The sequence below is a fragment of the Nyctereutes procyonoides genome, unplaced genomic scaffold, assembly GCF_905146905.1.
Source record: "Nyctereutes procyonoides isolate TBG_1078 unplaced genomic scaffold, NYPRO_anot_genome, whole genome shotgun sequence".
In the NCBI taxonomy this organism is placed as follows: domain Eukaryota; kingdom Metazoa; phylum Chordata; class Mammalia; order Carnivora; family Canidae; genus Nyctereutes; species Nyctereutes procyonoides.
The window spans coordinates 20860977-20873944 of NW_026575159.1; the positions used below are offsets into that span (position 1 = coordinate 20860977).

General features: G+C 38.9%; 1 long non-coding RNA gene across 1 annotated transcript; it reads left to right on the forward strand.

Moving 5' to 3' along the window:
* Nucleotides 1-131: 131 nt before the first annotated feature.
* On the forward strand, nt 132-8243 carry LOC129502618 (uncharacterized). Its single transcript, XR_008662991.1, has 3 exons — nt 132-306; nt 6783-7117; nt 7786-8243. It is a non-coding gene; the product is annotated as an uncharacterized LOC129502618 (long non-coding RNA).
* The last annotated feature ends 4725 nt before the right edge of the window (nt 8244-12968 follow it).

The window sequence follows — 12968 nt, forward strand, 5'->3', positions numbered from 1 at the left end:
AACTAAAGTATGACTTCCATTGAGAAATCCTTGCAGCACTCTCAACGGGGAGTTTAATTAGTTAATAACTTTTGGAAAACATTTGCTCAAGGCACTTCTCTACTGTCCTATTTGCAGCAGCTGATGCACTGCCTGTCACCCAGTAGGTTCTCAGGAAATAGGACTGTACCAACCAAGTGACATGGCAGGCTGACACCACACCTCTTTAATCCAACCTTGTACTGAATTTTTGGGAGGAGACAGGACTTGGGGGCTGGAGTGGAATCACAGGCAAGCAGGATCCTAAAGATACTTCATAATTTAAAGGTACGTCTCCTCCATCAGAACCCTGGGAACATAGGGGATCTTTCATGCTCAGCTGAACAGGACTTAGTACTGCTTCTTTTAGCAGCAGAGAATGTGACTAAATGCAGGAGAGAGAAAAAAAAAGTTCTTAGAATGATGCAGAAAATCCTGACCAAAGGTAGGCTCAGTGCCACTATCACGGAAAGAGAAAAACCATATTCTGGCCACAACAGCAATAATGAGATTGTTAACTTGTGGCTGAAGTCTTTCTATAGATGATAGATTTAACGAGGACTGTCAAAGGCTGATTCTGACTCTTCAGCTGCCCACATTTGCTCAGCCTGAGAAGTAATTTCTAGAACCAAGGCAGAGGAGAGCCACAGAGTTGAGGAAGAATGGAATTCTTACTCACATCTGTTTTGTTAATTGATAATCAACTCCATCCTCCTGGCTCCATAATGAAGTGGGGGTGGACACAGAACACTTAGTTGGCCACATTGACATCGGTACTTCACTACTCCTAGGAATGAAGCCTGTCGCGTCTCATAGGAAATATTGAAGACACATGGTTAATGTCAGCTCTCACATAACCTAAACGATCTTGCATTTTGGGAGCTGCAGTTGCGGTGTGAGAAGATACGAACCTAAGGAGCAATTTTTGTTGAGTTTATATTTTTTTCTCAAAAACTTTTTTCTTGTTTTAAAAATTTTTATTCATGATGAAATTTTGAAAGGAGGAAGAGAAATGAGGAGAATAGATTTTTTCTCTCTCAAAATTTTCATTTTTGTTAACAGACTGTACCAACAAATTACTTTCCTTTTTTTTACTTACTGTTACCTTGTAAGCCTGTCTCCAAGTTTTTGCAAAGTGACATCATTTTCAAAGTGATCCTTAAATTCGATTTCAATTCATCCCAAATGTAAGATCATTAAAATGCCCCCAAATTAGAAACAAAAAATACATATTCTAGCCATCCAGAGAGCACATACTAATGTACTTAAAGCTAAAGACTGAGCTCACAAATTTATTGACACCAGAGTTTAAAAAAAAAAACCCAGTAATTATGAGTTTACTAATCTACAATTTATAGTAATTTGCATATGACTGGAGCAATAGCATAATTTCAAACACTTTCATTTTAAAAATTTATTTATTTATTTAGAGAGAGAGCTCCATTGGGAGGAGGAGCAAGAGGGGAGGAGGAGGAGGAAGGAGTAAGGAATCTCAAGCAGACCCCATGCTCAGCATGGAGCCCAATGTGGGGCTACATCTCATGACCCTGAAATTATGACCTGAGCCAAACCCAAGAGGTGGTCATTAAATAGACTGAGTCATCTAGGTACTCCCATCTTCATTTATGGTCTATATGACAAATTGATATAACCAATCTCATTGCAGCATTTGCTGTCATGTAAATAGCTTTACAACAAACATCTTATGTATCAGAATTTTTTTCCCTGAAATCAAAAGCATTTTCTTTGAAATGAGGTCAGAAATTCAATCATTGGTTCTAAAAATATGAAATATTTTTTGGAGTGTCTGGGTGGCTTAGTCGATTGAGCATCAGACTCTTGATTCAGGCTCAGGTCATGATCTCTAGATTATGAGCTTGAGCCCTGCATTGGGCCCCGTGCCAGCTTAAGATTTCCTCTCTCCCTCTCCTACTCTTTCTCTCTCTAAAGAGAGAGAGAGAGAGAGAGAGAGAGAGGAGAGAAAAGAAAACTATGGATGCATCTTACCTTGATAAAATTTCCAATAAAACTGCTTTCCAAGTAATATTTCCATTAGTGATTTTTGAGTGTGCCTATTTAATTTATCCTTGTCAATATCAGGTGATATTTAAAATATATATGATAGAGAAGACTGCACCTCAGGGTTTGCATTTATTGGATGATGGCTCAGATTGAAGGAGACCAGCTGGTACGTGTATCTGTTTTGAGGCAGACACAGTCCATTGTATCTCACCCGGCACCCTACAACATCAGGAAGATCAGTTCAGCTTGATCAGAGTTCAGGTGTTTTTCTGCCGGAAATTTGTCTTTCATGCTTACAGTCAAGAAATTCATTTTAAAAACTGGCAAAAAGAATGCCTTCCTTCCCCACCTCGAAATAAATTCAAATTCCCATGAGAGCCAGATGTCTCCTTGCAGGAGTTAAAGATAATTTGCAGGCAGGCATATTTTCTACAGAACCAAATTGCTGAAGGGAGTTGTAACCTGGTTTCAAATACTCTTGGGTTGCTTCACTCGGAGCTCCTTTTTGTCATTGCAATTAGAGCAGAGGAGACTAAAAGCTAAGTGTAGTTGTCCAAATGATGGAGAAAAAACACACAAAACGAGGAAAACTATTTTTCCCTCCTCCCTTCCACCCCCTGCCGCCTTCGCCTTCCTTCTTCTTCTTCTTCTCCTTCTCCTTCTCCTTCTCCTTCTCCTTCTCCTTCTTCTTCTTCTTCTTCTTCTTCTTCTTCTTCTTCTTCTTCTCTTCTTCTTTTCTCTCTCTCTCTCTCTCTCTCTCTCATTCTCTTTCTTCATGAGGCATCTATCTAGTCTGTGGTAGAAAATATGGCAAATAGGGATTCATTAGGATAATGAATATACTACAATATGACTATTAATAACCTTGGCTTATTAACTGGTTAGGGCAAAACCTAAATTAGCTGGACCAAATGAGTTCAGTCCATTTAATTTATCAGCTCATTGGTAAATTAAAATTTCAAACTAATTAGGGATTTCAATGCTTTTGTTCCCCTTCAACTCTGGTTGTTAAAACCACTTTTTTCCTCCTGAAATGCATTTCCCTGTTTTCATTTTTTAACCAGGGAGGTGTCCGGTGATGGTGATTAAATTTTCCTAGAGAGAAAACCTTACCAAATCTTTATTCTGTGTAGGGACTGAAGTCCTATTGTAGGACTAGTCCTGGTGTAGAACTGTAGGTGCTGTTATTAGAGGCAGGAACTCACTTCTCTGGAAATTGTCATTTTGTTGTTATTGTGCTGATAATTGACTTATTTCCCTATTGTGATGGAGACTGGCTAGAGGCATAACACACCTGTTTCCTCTTCTCCCTGGGCACACAGCCTACATTTCCCAGCCTCCTTTGCATTTAGACATGGTCATATGATTGAACTCTAACCAATAGGATGCCATCGCATGGGACTTGCCCCATTTTCCTGCCCAGCACAAAAAGATCTCTCATGGGCTCTGTCATGCTCTTTCCAGTCTATCTGCATATCATAATGCAGACCCAGAGAAGCCATTAACTTTGAGAGCCCCATGTTGAATGTGATGGAGCCAAAGGAATCTGTTCCCTGGAATCAGAAAGAGGGCAATTTGCTGATCAGCACCATCCATTTTGGATTATACTTTTGTGGAAATTTCTATTGCACTTGGCACATTGTAAATTTTTTTTATAGCAGCTAATGGTACCTTAATTAACATTTTAATCACTTGTTAATAAAAGTAAGTGCAAAACCCAAATCTCAGTTAACCAATATTTATGATGAATTGACTTTCAGGGCACCAAAACCTTAGGATCGACACAGCCAGAGTTCTCTCTCAGATTTAGAGTCAGTCACTGACAAGGCAGGGGAAAAGGTGAAGGTGCAACAAGATGGGATCAAGGTTCTTATGGCCCTTCCCAAATCTTTCCCAGCCAGAGAACAAATGCCAGTGATGAGGGAGAGGAATGGAGTATCACCCCGGTTTGGGTCCTTACTTTTGTTAAAATGTAAACCCTCAATATTACATTAAACTCTTATTTCCTGTTTAAACCGTTGTGTACAAGAATGGTCTGAGGAATAGACAAAAGTAATACTGGTCTCTACATAACATCTGTGAAACCTGTTGAGAGCTGGCTAAAAGGCAGTGTCCTGTTCCAGTGTTGAAAATAAAAGGATAATCTGAAAGAAGAGTGGCCTTTAAGTAGAGAATTGCAATATGGGAGACATAGTTCTCTCTTTCCATGTTCACTGAATGCTGAGTCCTCTGGGTGTATCAATGGCCTACTTTAATCATTCCTTTGGCATTTGGGGGTACAGTTTTGTGGATTGCAGTTAATAATAGATCAGTTAACAATTCCTGTCTTCTAGGGTAGGACTTTGGTTAGGCTGGATAAGAGGCAAAGATCCAGGGATTTAGGAAAGAGAACTAGACTTTGCCACACTTCTCTGAACACAAGAACTCAACAAAGCGATGGATAACATCCTAAATACACAATGGGAATTCTCTTCCCATAGATTGTTGGTAAATATCTGCCTGTTTGTTTGGGCTGATGAGGTGGTTTCTGCACTGTGTGAGTTACTAATTTATTCTTTGTGGATTGATTCTCTTATAGTTCCTAAAAACCTTCATGCCATGTGTAAATATTATTTGATTGTAAGTTTTACATATTTCACTGGGACTCATAATTATGTCCTAAAGATCTTTTTTCTTCAGTGTTCTGGTTCTCCTCTGTCTTTCCTATTTCCCATGAAATAGGAGCCCCTAAATTAAATGAAATTTGAAAGATCACTCATACATTTCATAATGTTATTTCTTTCTCAGAGGAGCCCAAAATGGAATTAGGAGGCCTTGATTATTGCCATTGAGTGACACTTGTGACTGATCAGGTTGACTACCCATCTGCATGATGACGGTTGTTTTATTTTTTTTTATAGATTTATTTTTTATTGGTGTTCAATTTGCCAACATGTAGAATAACACCCAGTGCTCATCCCATCAAGTGTCCACCTCAGTGCCCATCACCCAGTCACCCCCACCCCCCACCCACCTCCCCTTCCACCACCCCTAGTCACGACGGCAGTTGTAAAGGAGTAGGGAAGTGTGTTCTCTGTGAGGTAACTGAATAGTGCCCAAGAGATGTGAATTCCTTGTTCATAGAATGCATTCCAGGTGAAACATTCCACAATCAAGTGGTGTAACTGGTCTCCTACTAAGTCTCATTCCTAAACCTTCTTTCTTTATTCTCTTCTCCGTTTTCTCTTGTTATCCTAGAGGAATCATTCAGTGCTGGAGCCAGAATGATGGATATGTGAGTGTTGGCTCATCAGGGATTGCCCAGATCGTGGGCCATTCATTCAACCATTAAACATTCACTGAGTATCTAAAATTTGCCAGAAACTGTACTAAGTAGGGTGTTTTTTTAACCTAATTTTTACTGTCCTATTTTCCTTATTAACGAAAAACAAAGGTTCATTGTAGTCTTTCCTGAAAATATGAAAAGGAATAATAATATGAAATAATTAACAGTTTCACTTTCTAGAATTTATTACCTACTAACAGTTGGATGTATATTTTTCCATGGTTTTTACCATGTAATATATACTTAAGAAAAAGAGAAAGAATGCAAAATTATAATCGCACATCTTATTTTACAAACTAATTTTTCACATTAGTAATCCATTTATTTCATTTCACTTTCCAGTATTGGCTGGTTGGATTGGAAGAGGTGATCTTTCCTATCTGTGATGTAAATTTATTGCAGGATGCAATAGGGGTCCATTTGGATGGGCTATATGCTCAAATTTGACATTAAGCCAAAAAGAAAAAAAAAAAAAAGAGAGAAAAAAAAAAAGCCAAAAAGAGATGAAGGTGCAAATGATACCCAAAAGGTCCTTATTTAGAATGATTTACTGGAGAAACTGTGGCCAAGTCAGAGTCTTTTTTAATGAGTGAGAAGAAAATTTTAAGACTGAGCAGATTGAAGACTGAAACTCATCTGTGTTAATATGTGTTGGACCGAGGAGGACATGCATGCAAATACACTGTCCTTTTACTAAGTGTTTCAGATGCAAAATAAACATCTGAAGGATTTCTCAGATGTTTTCCTAAATAAGACAGGAGATAATGGGCTCATACAGAATACTCTCATCTGATTATAATCTAGCACTTCTGAGTATGTTTATTATTTACAGTTTCAGACATCAGTGTGTCAGCTACAATGTGAATTATTTAACCTACATTATTTTATTTAAAGAGTGCTATACAGTAAAAACTTTTGCTCTCATCTTAATGTTGAGGATATCCAAGCTCATAAAGATTAGGGGATTTACCCCAAATCAAACAGCTAGTGTATAACAAATCCAGGAGGCAAACTAAAGCTGCCTGACTCTGAAGCTTGGGTTCTAAGACTATCTCATGGTGCTGTCTCTGCCATGTGAAAAGGACACAAACTATATCGAATGAATAAATGAATCAGCTTATCTTACAGATGGATCTTAATAAATGTTAATTGACTGGGAAACCACAGCTCCTTCTAATTCTCTCACCAAATTTGATTCTCCACATCAAATGAGATAGTAAATTACACGTAATGAACTTGCTGGCCAAACTATAGTTCCAAGTTTTTGAGACCATCGGAGCTTTCTTTGGGACAGCAATGAGACTGGGTGAGAAATTACTGGAGGCCAGCCTCTCTCGATACAACATTTTCGCCTCAAGTTATCATCGAGGCATCAAACCCGGGAACTCTCCTTCTCAGACTTTCTGTCCATCAACAGGTTGGAGACAAGAGGCCAGGATTTGGCGCAACACTGCTGTTCAGAATTTCTTGACTTGGACTGTTTCTCTGGACCAGTCTTTTTACCTAACTTGACAATGAAAGGGTGGCTCAAAGATGGCACAATAGAGGTTTTTGGAGATTCTTTTGTCTTCCCTTGACTCTCAATAAAAACAACAAAGAAATGAAAGAATGTGAGTTGAAGACTTCAATGAAACTAAGGAGTCTCCAAAGACCAATCTTACAACTGCCAAACATGATGATGCCTGGGCTAAGGAGAAGAAGTAACCTTATACCTTGACCTTGAACAGAATGACAGTTATTCAAAGAGCAAAGGTCAGTATCCCAAAAGGCCTATTCTACTTGCCTTTGAATGAGTCACAGATGTAGGGTAATGGAAGGGCCTCAGGAGAGGTGACACCTATCCCCTGGAGACTCATTTCAATGCTGCAGAACAGTATGAAAGAGAAGCCATGCCAGTGAATCATTTCTTTTTTTTTTTTTTAAAGATTTATTTATTTATTTATTCATGATAGACATAGAGAGAGAGAGGCAGAGACACAGGCAGAGGGAGAAGCAGGCCCCATGCTGAGAGCCCGACGTGGGACTCGATCCCGGGACTCCAGGATCGCGCCCCAGGCCAAAGGCAGGCGCCAAACCGCTGAGCCACCCAGGGATCCCCCAGTGATTCATTTCTATTGTCCACTGGTCAAGTGAGACTAAGGATGCAGTTTTGTTTTCTTAATACCTGCCATTATGCCTTGCTCATAGGAGGTTTAATGATCCACAGGAATAAAAGGCTTAAGTGTGGTGGGCAGTGCTGATGGACCCATAAAAACACTTAAAAGTTTGTGCTGGTTTTGAACCTCACCTCTGGCTTTAACTTATTAGGTAATGTTGGGAGGTCTATCTGAACTTTTTTAAGGCAGCATTATCGGGGTATGAAGAATGGAGAATGTGAGGTCATTTCTCAATTCTAACATCCAGACTTGTGTTCTTTTTAGAGGATGTCTGAGGCAGCTCATCCCCTGCCCAATGGAAGCTGGATTTTGCTTATTGGAAGATGACAATGGCTGGATTGCCTGGAAGAAGTCTTTCTGTGTTGGCCATGTGTTGAACTTCTTATATAAAGTGATCAAAGCCTGAGACAAAAGAGCATTCTAAATTCACATAGGAGAGAAAATCCAAAAGACAAAGAAGAGAGTTCATTACATAGTGGGCTAGGAAAAAATGACTGCAGAGAATGAAAGAGAAAGGAAGAGCTAGGGAGAAAGAAGAGAGGAAAGGCTATGGAGGAACCAAAAAAAGGGAAAGAAGAGTATGGAGAAATCAAAAGAAGAGAAGAAATTTGAGAAAAGAGCAAATGACAGAAAGAGAATCTTTATCTTGCTATTAAAACCTTGAGTCCCATGCTGACCCTGACTCTATGTATGTACAGGTAATCAATTTCCAGACCCAATTGTTTGAAGTACATTGAATCTATGAATTCTTCTTTAACTCTTTCTCTTTTAACTTCATTACTTATTTGATAATATTTATTGAACACTATTCAGGTACCAGGCACTATTCTAAGTGTTTTAATAAGCAATGATGAGAGTTCTGAGATTTTTTTTCATTCTAGCATGTGTGTCTATGTGTCTGTGTGTATGTGAGTGCATGTGTACCATTATCATCAGCAGCAGCAGCATCAAAAACATGATCACCATATGATGTCATCATTATAATTGCATAACCACCTTTTATGCATTCCTCATTTGAGAATGGAAAATTATTTTTATAAACTTATCACATTGTATGCTTCCAATATTCCTGATGAGGCAGAGATTACTGTCTCCATTCTGAAGGTAGAAGAACTAAGGCTCACCAAAGGTAAATGACATACTATAGGCCACATAATTAATAAATGAAAGACCTGAGATCAGAACTCATCCTGACTCCTCATCCAGTGCTCTTCTCACTGTGTGGATGGGAGGTCAGTGTTGCTGACATACACTGAAAAGGGCTAAGACATTATACTGCTAAGAGATGATAGTGCATGGTGGTTGAGAGTAGACCTGCATTCAAACAACCATCACTTCTTAGCTGTTTGACTTGGGCAATGACCTAGCCTCCCTGAGTCTCTGTTTCCTCATATATAACTTAGGAGTTATTTTAGCATCAACATCACTGGATTTCTGGAAGTATTAAATAAGGTAATGCATGGAAAGTGCTAGCCCATATGCCTGATACAGAATAGGCACTCAATAAATGTCAGCTCTTCTTATTGTAGATTCTGCCACTCTGCTGGACAATGGGATGTGGCAAAGAGGGCAGCTCAGGGCACACACATGTTGGTGTCCTCAAGCACACCATTGATTGAAGATTCATTTGCCTGCCACTCACCCTACTGAGCACCCACCCAGGGATCTAAGAGAAGCCGTTACTTATTCTAGCCAGGGGGAGTTCGCTGCCACTTGACTTGACAATTGTGTAATGGGACTTGACCCATGCTAGTTGCAACTCCTTGATGTCATGTACTCTTGAAGATCTTTTCTTTCCTGAGGACCTGAGATTTAGCAGCCCATGAGAAATGACCCAAATGTATTGTGCATGTTTTTGTGCCATGTAAAAACATGTTGGGGATGGAACTGGTTGAGGAGAAAGGAAAAAGAAAGCAATGTGAGTGGAAACTATGAGATCATAGGATCTTGGCTTTGCAAATCAATTTATTAACCCTGTCTCTTGAGCAATCCTAGCCTTTGTGAAACTGGCCTTGATGGAACCTTGATATGATGTTGAAATGGACCAGGGACTTGAGGTCTAACAGATTAGGATTTATATATAAATATAATTTAATTTGTAGAATTACCCTGCAGGGTATCCGTTATTACCTCTGTTTTATAAATGAGAAAACCAAGGCTTACACTCTTTTGGGATGGTTTGAACTCAGTTCTTTCCCTTCTTTCTTTCCCAAGGTGGTCATATCTAGTCACCTGTCAGACTTATCACCTACATAGTGAAAAGGTCAAAGTCTATCCTACCTGTCTTCTCCTTTGCACACTGGGTTCATGTATCTAAATGCCTACTTGAGATTTCTATGTAGATGTCTAGTAACCATTTCTAACCTATTATTTCCAAACAGAACCCATGAATCCCTTTCCTGGCACCCTCAGCAATGTTCTGTTGACCCAATCTCCATATTTTATTGATTGATACCATCATGTGTCCAGTTCCTTAGGCCAGAACCTAGGGATATTCCTAGATTTCACAAATTCCCTATCCCTTACATCAACTCTTGAAGTATGATAGTTACAGTAGAAAGTGATGCTTGTTACATATGCCTTGAACATTTTTTCTAAATCTTACTGCTTTGGTCCAAATAAACCAAAACCATTCTATTCTATTCTATGCTCCATTCTCACCAACCTTAGGCACTGTAATACCTTCCTAATTGGTTTCCCACCTTCCTGCACCCATCTATAATCCATTCTCTACAAAATTATCAAGTAGAAAACAATTTCTTTCTCTGATTTGCTTACCATCCTCAAATGGCTTCTTTGATACTGAAAGCAAAATCCAAGCTCCCTACACTGAGACTACAAGATCCTTCCTGATCTGCTTACTGAATATGTTCTGGATTTCATTTCCTACCACTCTCTTCCAGGCACACTGTGATCCAGTCAAATGGGTTTTCTTTGTTTTTCAAACACCCCAAGTTTTTATCATGTTCAGGGCTTTGTATTAGCTCTTCCCTCCATCTGGCTCCTATGGCCTCGGATCCTCATTGTGGGCTCCTTCTTATGGTTCCTTCTCAGTTCAAACATCACTTTGTCAGGGCCAATGTTGGCCACCAATCTGAGTGGCTCTTCCAAGTAGAATGTAAATTCCAGAGGAGCAAAGATAGTGCCTTTTCCTGTTCACTGTCATGTCTACATTGCTGAGCATGTGGTCTGATATGGACTAAGTGCTCAATAAATATTTATTGATTGAATGAATGACTGCCTTTATAAAGCTTCTGTGATTGATTCAGTTGGGTATTAAAGGGGAGGGGAGTCAAATGAATGTATATATATATATGTGATAAATAGTGTCCCAAACCCAAAGTAGGGTTTTTCAAAAGTTTTATTACTTTGGGTGAATTTTGGAAGAAACCAAAATAAAAAACAAAAGCTTCCTTCTCTCAATGTTCTCATCTTGGTCTTGTACACCTTGCTACAGATGATAAAAACAAAACACAACTTAAAAACAAGACATTCTAAACAAGTGTGTCTCAGGCGTGTGGTTTTTCTTGGGTGGGGAGCTCTAAAAGGGCAGGGCCCAGGCTCACGCCTGATAGCTGGACCAGCTCACTCCTCCCTATGCTCAGCCTTATGTACTCATCTCCACCAAGGACCCTAGTTTATCAGCTCCTCTTTTCAGAATGCCCTGCCTGTCCTTCCCTGTCCACATCTGATCCACCCTCAGTCTGAGGTGTATTGCATCCTCATCCCAGTGGCCAGGTGAGCATAGTTAATGGCTCTGGGTTAAAATCCTGGCTTTGCTAGTTACTTGGTGTGTAATTCTGAGCAAATGGTTTTTTTGCTTCAGTGTTCTCATATGTGGAAAGGGGATGATACAGTATCTATCTCCCAGAATGTTTGCAAAGAATAGATGACCTAATACTTGTGAAGCAGTTGGTATATTGCTATTTGCATGCTAAGTGTGCTCCTAAGACTTAACATTACATCCCATCTGCACTAACCCTAAAACACGACATTTTCCTAAATCATCTGGTTCTTGGAAATGTAACTATTCAATTTGAAACAATTAGTTTTTATTCTAAATCACCAGCTGTATTATATATGTGTTTCCTTCTTCTGTACCAAGAAGTGGGTTTTTTTTTTTTTGAGAGCAAGAACCATATGACACAGAAGTACAAAAGCACTTTTTACCTTTTTTCTTAGAATGTTCCTAAGCCCAGACTAATAATAACTGCTAGCATTTGTAGAGAGCCTCACATTTTGCTGCTGCTACTACTGTTATTACTACCACTATCAATACTACCCCTCCTAATGCTACTATACTACTCCATTACTACTTTTGCTATTACTCTTGCTAGTATTGCTATTACTGCTATTACTAACACCAGTCAACATTGGATACTTACTGGGAAAGGCAATACTGTATGTACTTTACATTTGTTACCTCACTTTGTAAATACAATAGCCGGTGGGTGAAGGAGGAAGTGGACAAAGTGGTTAGAAATGCAGCTTGGAGGCTTTGAATTTGGATTCCAATAAGATTATTAGCTGTGTGATTCTGTAGAAGTTACTTAACCACTCCATGTCTCTATCTTAAAATAAGGATATTAATAATAGAACACAATCAATGAGATCATGTAAATGAAAATTTTTGATAATATCTGAATAGTACCTGGGAATTAACAAGCACTCAAGTTATTATTGATATTAAAAACATTTCTGAGTGTACTTAGAGATTATGTGTCCCCCCATTGTCCATCCTCTCTGCCTCCCAAACATTGTGCTTTTTGCACATCTAGTTACATATCCTTTAGGACCGAAATAGTCTTTTACTTCTTGGATTCTCCTACAAACTTAGATACTTCTTTAGAGGGGGGTAATGAGCCATATTCAGTGCTGTGTCCATATCACCTAGCATAGACCTGGAACATGGCTAAGTTTTCAATAGACACTTGTTGAATGCATAAAGGATTGAATTTTTGGGTCTGTATTGTGAACCAAATCTTACGGTAACTTGTTATAATATTTAACACACATAACAACCTCGTAAGACATTCCTTCCCTTGTTCTACAGGGGGAAGGGTCTCATTTTCCCCATTTTATGGGTGAGAAGATGGTGACCTGTGATGGCATGTAAACTGATTAATCAAACAGCTTTTTTTTCATCATTTAAAAATTTATTTTATTTTATTTAAGGTCAATTAATTAACATATAGTGTATTATTAGGTTTAATCACTGAACTCTATTATTAGGTAGAATTCAGTGATTCATCAGTTGCATGTAACATGTTACATATGCCCATCACCAAACTATCCCATCCCCCCACCCCCTCCCCTCCAGCAACACAATGAAATATTACTCAGCCATAAAAATAAATGAAATCTTATCATTTGCAATGACATGGATGGAATTAGAATGTATTATGCTAAGAGAAATTAGTCAATTAGAGAAAGACAATTATCATATG